Source organism: Stegostoma tigrinum, unplaced genomic scaffold (assembly GCF_030684315.1).
Source record: "Stegostoma tigrinum isolate sSteTig4 unplaced genomic scaffold, sSteTig4.hap1 scaffold_57, whole genome shotgun sequence".
NCBI lineage: Eukaryota > Metazoa > Chordata > Chondrichthyes > Orectolobiformes > Stegostomatidae > Stegostoma > Stegostoma tigrinum.
Window position 1 is genome coordinate 2,193,934 of NW_026728505.1, and position 6,803 is coordinate 2,200,736.

The 6,803-nt window shown below is 46.0% G+C and overlaps 1 pseudogene; it reads left to right on the forward strand.

Moving 5' to 3' along the window:
• The first annotated feature begins 4,981 nt into the window (after positions 1–4,981).
• Positions 4,982–5,141, forward strand: LOC132208917 (U2 spliceosomal RNA; annotated as a pseudogene).
• Positions 5,142–6,803: the final 1,662 nt, after the last annotated feature.

Here is a 6,803-nt window from a genome sequence, read left to right on the forward strand (position 1 = left end):
GGATAATCCCTCAGTCTATGATTCCCATGAAGCTGATCAATGGCTCAGTGACGAGTGCGGGCAAACATGCCGGGGTCAGAACCATGTGTACCTGAAACTGATGCCAACCCGTTATAGCTACTGCATTCAACTGCTTGCATTACAAACAGCAGAACTGAGACATTACAGACAGGGTGGAATGATTGCAAGATCAACAGACCAACTATCCTGCTACAGCCAGTCATAAATGGTGATGGGGACAGCAGGAACTGCTGATGCTGAAGGCTGAGATAACAAGCTGTGGAGTTGGATGAACGCAGCAGGCCAGGCAGCATCAAAGGAGCAGGAAAGCTGATGTTTCAGGTCTGGACCCGTCTTCAGAAAAAAAGTAGGGGAACAGAGCTCTGAAATAGAGAGGGGGGAGGCAGTGATAGAAGGTAGATAGTGGAGCAGATAGGTGGAGAGAGGATGGACAGGTCAAGGAGTTGGGGATGAAGCATAAAGGTGTGCTAGGTGGGGAGATTTGACGGGGGTTGGTCAGTGAGGAGGGAGTGTAGGTGCTCCACAAAGCAGTCTCCAAACATGCGAGATAACACAGTGTGAAGCTGGAGGAACACAGCAGGCCAAGCAGATTCAGGGGAGCAGGAAATTTTGACGTTTCAGGTCGGGACCCTGATTCAAAAATGGGTGAGGGGAAGGGGATTCTGAAATAAATAGGGAGACAGGGAGGCGGATAGAAGATGGATAAAGGAGAAGATAGGGTGAAAGGAGACAGACAGGTCAAAGAGTTGGGGTTAGAACCAGTGAAGGTGACTGTAGGTGTGGAGTTAAGGGGAGATAGGTCAGTCCAGGGAGGATGGATGGGTCGGCAGGGTGTTGGGTGAGGATAGTGGATAGGGGATGGGGAAGGGGCTTGAGATGGGAGGAATAGTTGGGGAGGCAGGGACTAGCTGGGCTGGTTTTGGCATGTGGTTGAGGGAGGGAAGATTTTGAAGCTTGTGAAATCCACATTGCTACCGTTGGGCTGCAGGGTTCCCAAGTGAAATATGAGATGCTGTTTCTGCATCTTTCGGGTGGCATCATTGTGGCAATGCAGGAGGCCCAGGATGGACATGCCATCCGAGGAGTTGGGGGGGGGTGGAAATTGAAATGGTTCGCGACTGGGAGGTGTAGTTGTTTGTTGCGAACAGAGCATAGGCGTTCCGCAAAGCATTCGCCAAGCCTCCGTTTGGTTTTCCCGATGTAGAGGAGGCCACAACGGGAATAGCGGATACAGTACATAACATTGACAGATGTGCAGTTGAACATCTGTTTGATGTGAAAAGTCTTCCTTGGGCCTGGGATGGGGGTGAAGGGGGAGATATAGGGGCAGGCATGGCACTTGCTTCGGTTGCAGGGAAACATGCCGGGGGTGGTGGGGCTGGAGGGCAGTGTGGACCGGACAAGGGAGTCACAGAGAGAGTGGTCCTTCCGGAAAGCAGATAAGGGTAGGAACAGAAAAATGTCTTTGGTGGTGGGGTCGGATTGCAGATGGCGGAAATGGCGGAGGATGATGCGTTGGATTTGGAGGTTGGTCATGTGGTATGTGAGGACGATGGGTATTCAGTTTTGGTTATTATTGCGAATATGGGTGTGAGGGATGAGTTGCGGGAAATGCGGGAGACATGGTCGAGGGTATTTTTGATCACTGTGGAGGGGAAGTTGCGGTTTTTGAAAAAAGAGGACATCTGGGATGTTTGGGAGTATCATAGACCGAGACATCTTTGTCAAAGATCATCAGTCTCCTTTGCTTTGTGCAGAACATCTTCAGTTTCTCCAACCTGACCTTACAACTAATATCCCTCAGTTCCTGAATCATTCTGATCCATCTCCTTTCAATCACTCCACAGACCCTCACATCCTTTGTGCACACCACCTGTTTGTGCAGACCCGAATGCTCTGTGTTCAAGTGGGTGATGTTGTCACACACGGGCAATTGCTCAGTGACATCACCCTGAATCCTGGGCATTTCATGAACTGTGGGTTTCTTCTGACCCCAGTGGTTCTGATATCTTTTGAGCTGCAGACTCCAGCATTTGATTTTAACGTTGAAGACAATGAAATTATTTCAGTATTTTTAACCAGTAATGTACACATTTTGTATCAGAGATAATAGGAACTGCAGATGCTGGAGAATCTGAGATAACAAAGTGTGGAGCTGGATGAACACAGAAGGCGAAGCATCATCTTAGGAGCACAAAAGCTGACGTTTCGGGCTTAGACCCTTCATCAGAAAAGCGGAATGGGGAGAGGGTTCTGATATAAATAGGTAGCGAGGGAGAGGCGGATCAAAGATGGATCGAGGAGAAGATAGCTGGAGAGGCAAAGGCGGCAGAAAAACTGCTCAATGTCCTAACGTGACTGCCATTCATGGATGTGTGGGTGAATGAGGACAAAGGTAATCCCCTTACTGAGGACTAACCGTTTGACCTCAGTCAGTGGGAGGTCTGGGGGGATGGTGAAAATTCGGCAGGGCTCAGCGTGGCTGTCTCCTCTGGGGCTGCTGACTGTGGACTGTTTGGCCTGCTGTGTTCATCCAGCTCCACACTTTGTTATCTCATGTACACATTTTGCTTCACATACTGTTCTCAGTCATCTGACTCTGGTGTTGGTGTGATGTAAATCATATCCCACTAACATGAGGATTTTGCAGAGGTGACAAAGAAGATTGATGAAAGCAGAGAGGGTAAACATTGTTTGGATGCACTTCGGAAAGGTGTTTGAAAAGGTTCCTCATGGTAGACTGGTTAGATCACATGGAATCCAGTGGAAGCTAGTGATTTGGATCCAAGACTGGCTTGAAGGCAGGATGCACAGAGTGACGGTAGAGTGTTATATTTCGGACTGGAGACCTGTGACCTGTGGTGTGTCACAAGAATCAGTGCTGGGACACTGCTTATCCATAACTTTATATAAATGATTTAGATGGAAGCACAGAAGGGATGGTTAGTAAGTTTGCAGATGGCCCCAAAATTCATGTTGTTGTGGATAGTGAAGAATGTTATCTCAGAGTACAACGGGACCTTGATCAGATGGGCCAATGGGCCAAGGAGTCTCTGATCGAGTTCAGATAAATGTGATGTGATGCGATTTGGTAAGGCAAACTAGGGCAGGACTTATAAGTTAATGGTAAGGTCTTGGGGAGTGTCACCAAACAAAGACATTGGGGTGCAGATGCATAGTTCCTTGAAAGCGGAGTCACAGTTAAGACAGGGTGGGGAAGAAGGCATTTGGCATGCTTGCTTTTATTGATCAATGTACTGAGTATCGGAGTTTGGACGTTATAATGCATGTGTACAGAACATTGCCACTTTTCGAATACTGCACTCAGTTATAATATTCCTGCTACAGGGAAGTTGTTTAACTGAAAGTTTTCAGAAAAAAAAACATTTACAAGAGTGGTGCTTGGATTGAATGGTTTGAGCTACAGGAAGAGGTGGCTGAATAGGCCGGAGCTGATTCCCTGGAACGTTATAGGCTGAGGCGTGACCTTACAGAGGTTTGTAAAATCATGAGAGGCTTGGATGGGGTGAATTGTCAATATCTTTTCCTCAAGGAAAGGAATCCAAACCTGACAGCATGGGTTTAAGTTGAGAGGCGAAGGGTTTAAAAGGGACCTGAGGGACAGTTTTCCACGTAGAGAATGCTGCATGTATGGAGGAGGTGGTACAATCACAGCTCTTAAACAGCATCAGGATTGGTAAATGAATAGGAAGGCGACAGAGGGATAGGGGCCAAATGTTGGCAAATGGGACTAAAATAACTTAGGATATCTGGTTCGAATAGACAAGTTGCAGCAATCAGTCTGTTTCCATCCTTTATATCTCTACAGCTCTTGGATCTTAATTTACAATTCTAAATTACCAGATTGTAATTGGAATGTTTGGAGTCGAAGCCAAACCATTTGTGACTTATTCAATGTACTGAACTTAATATCCAGCATCACGCTGCTCATTTCCATGAAGGGCGGGGAGTGACGTTAGGGATGTTGGAGTGGTTTGGGGACCAGATTTCATATATTCCAGGTCAGATGGATTAGTCTAAGAAATTCTGTTTTGTAACTGTGACCCAGTACTTCCTGACAGGGATATTACTTGATCAGAATTAGAATTTGTTTCAAGTATTTGATTTGATTTGGGAAGAGGCAGGCATTTTTACGCATTGCTAACAGTTCAGTTTGCTTAGTGCACAGAATAGAACGGCACAAAAATCAGACCCTTTTAGCAACTGCAGGCACATTGACACTGCAGACAGTTACACATTCCAAAGAAACAGACGGGGTGGGATGGGTTTGGAGGGCAGGGGATGGTGATTCGCCTTTTTTTTTGTAACAAAGAGTCACATTTATCAAGGGAGGTAGATCCACCATTTTCAGCGAGTGGTTCCTTCCTGCCGGCTGTACACTGCCTGAGAGGGTGCTGGAAGCAGAATCATTCATGGCCCTCAGGAGAGAGTTGAATGATGACAGATTTACAGGGCATCGGGAAGAGCATGGTGGGTGGGACTGGTGAAGTTACCCACACAGACAGCTGATGCAGAGAGTGACAGGCTGAAGCACCTTCCTCTGTGCTGGGACATTCTCTGAGTGTGCGGTTCTGCACCGATTGTTGCTGCAATCTCACTGACCCGCTGCTGGTCATGGAGCTGGCTGATGAGGCTTGTTGGTGACGTCAGCTCCGCCCTACCTCATCTGATTGGTACATTTCCGATGACCTACATTCACTACGAAGATTTTTTTCTAGAAAAGTGATGAAAAAGCACTGGTGCAAACTGACTTGTTTGCCCTGGTTAAGAAGTCCAGGAGTTTGGGAACAACAGTAAAAACTGTAAGCAGTGATTTACAAGTCTTTGCACACAGTCAGGCTGATGGAAAATAGGATCAAGTGTGTGTTATATCAAGTGTTCAGAGTTAGTGGCTATCACATGTGTGGAACCGTGGCCTGGGTTTCAATGTGGAGAGGACACTGCTGAAAAAGCATTTGTTTCTCTCAGCTGTAATATCTTATATGTCCTTTACCTAGGGACCCTATATTAAACTGATTTTTGGAGCAGGGAGTTGGAATATGAGCTTTCTCCATGCATTATTGTGGTATTGCAGTGTTCCCAGGAATGGTGCAGTCTTATTAAACCAATTTTAAAAGCGGACTGATCAAAACTTGAGAAATCCGAGGTGTAAACACCTTGTTATCTCAGATTCTCCAGCATTTGAAGTTCCTACAATCCTTGAAGAATGCTGGGATATGCTCAATGCTCTGGAACCGTAATCATGGAATTCCTACAGTGTGGAAACAGGCCCTTCAGCCCAACAAGTCCACACCATACCTCACAGCATCCCAGCCAGAACTATAACCTTCCTAATGTACCCCTCCCTGAATACAACAGGCAATTTAGCACAGCCAATCCAACTAACCTGCACATCTTTGGACTGTGGGAGGAAACTCACACAGACATGTGGAAAACGTGCAAACTCCACACAGGCAGTCACCCAAGGCTGGAATCGAACCCGGGTCCGAGTGCTGTGAGGCAGCAGTGCGAACCACTGAGCCACCGTGCCACTAAAATGCTTTCTCTCAGTACTTTCACCCAACTTTCTCTAAATATGCTTGTTTCAAGGTAAACGTTAATCTCTCCTTTTCTGCATGTTCAGCACTTGCTCTGAAAGTTATCACCTCATCCCTGGTACATGCTGCACCTTCCCACCAACACCCTCCCTGAATATTCACACATGACATCAGAAGTAAAAGAAAATCACCTGCCAACACTACCTCACTACAAATAGCATTTCAGAAAAAAATGCTATCAAAGTGTTCACTAGTTTTGAATTTGATGTTGATGACTTGGATGTATTGAACGAGAGATTTTGGGAACACTGTGAGCCAGGAAAGGATATGGTGTATACAACGCACGTTTTTCAAGTGAGTGCAAGAGCAACCAATCAAACAGGTGTGCATGTGACTGCTTCATTTTTCTCAAGTCGAGGCCTGTGAGTTTCATCAGATTACTGACTCACTGATGTGGAACACAACTGCGAATGACCAAGTCAGGTGGCATATTACACCGAAAGCCAATTCTCAAATTAGCCAGACCAATAGATATTTGCAGATCTAGCAAAATGAGCCAGAGTGAAATAAAAATGTTACATCAAGATGCAGAATTGCCTGTCCACAAAGTACATTCTTGCTGTCAGAACTCTACATGCTTTTCAGCACCTGAGGCATGTTCTGCTTAGGGCCTGCCACAATATCTCTGCCTTTCCCTGGCATTTTAGCACTTTGATGTCTCAACTAGAACCTAATGTCTCACAGTGCTCCTGTCTTGCCTGGCTGTTTACTGCAGGCATAAGCCATGCAGCTTATCACTGTTATTACCAGCAGTCAGTCAAGGGCGAGTCAGCAGATGGTCACCAGTTACATCTTCAAAATGCTCCAGCAGATTTGTTGAGCCTGAATTATGATCATCAATCCAAGCTGACCCTGTCCATTCCTGCCATTGGAGGTCAGTTTGATGAAATTCTCAAAAAGTGTTCGGGAGTTTGGGAGGTTCAAGTCCATAGCTCTCTGAAATTGCAACACAAGTAGATAAGATGGTGAAGAATTTTGCTTTCGTGGTACACAGCATCAGGATATGGTCAACGTGGATGTCTGGTTCATAAGTGGCATGTCAGAGCATGCACTGTTTGTACGAGAATAACTATGGTTTCAACTATGAAATGGCCACAACTTGCTCAAAAGAGAAAGTGACCATCAAGCAGTTTGAACTGTCAGCTGTCAAATAAATTAAGACAG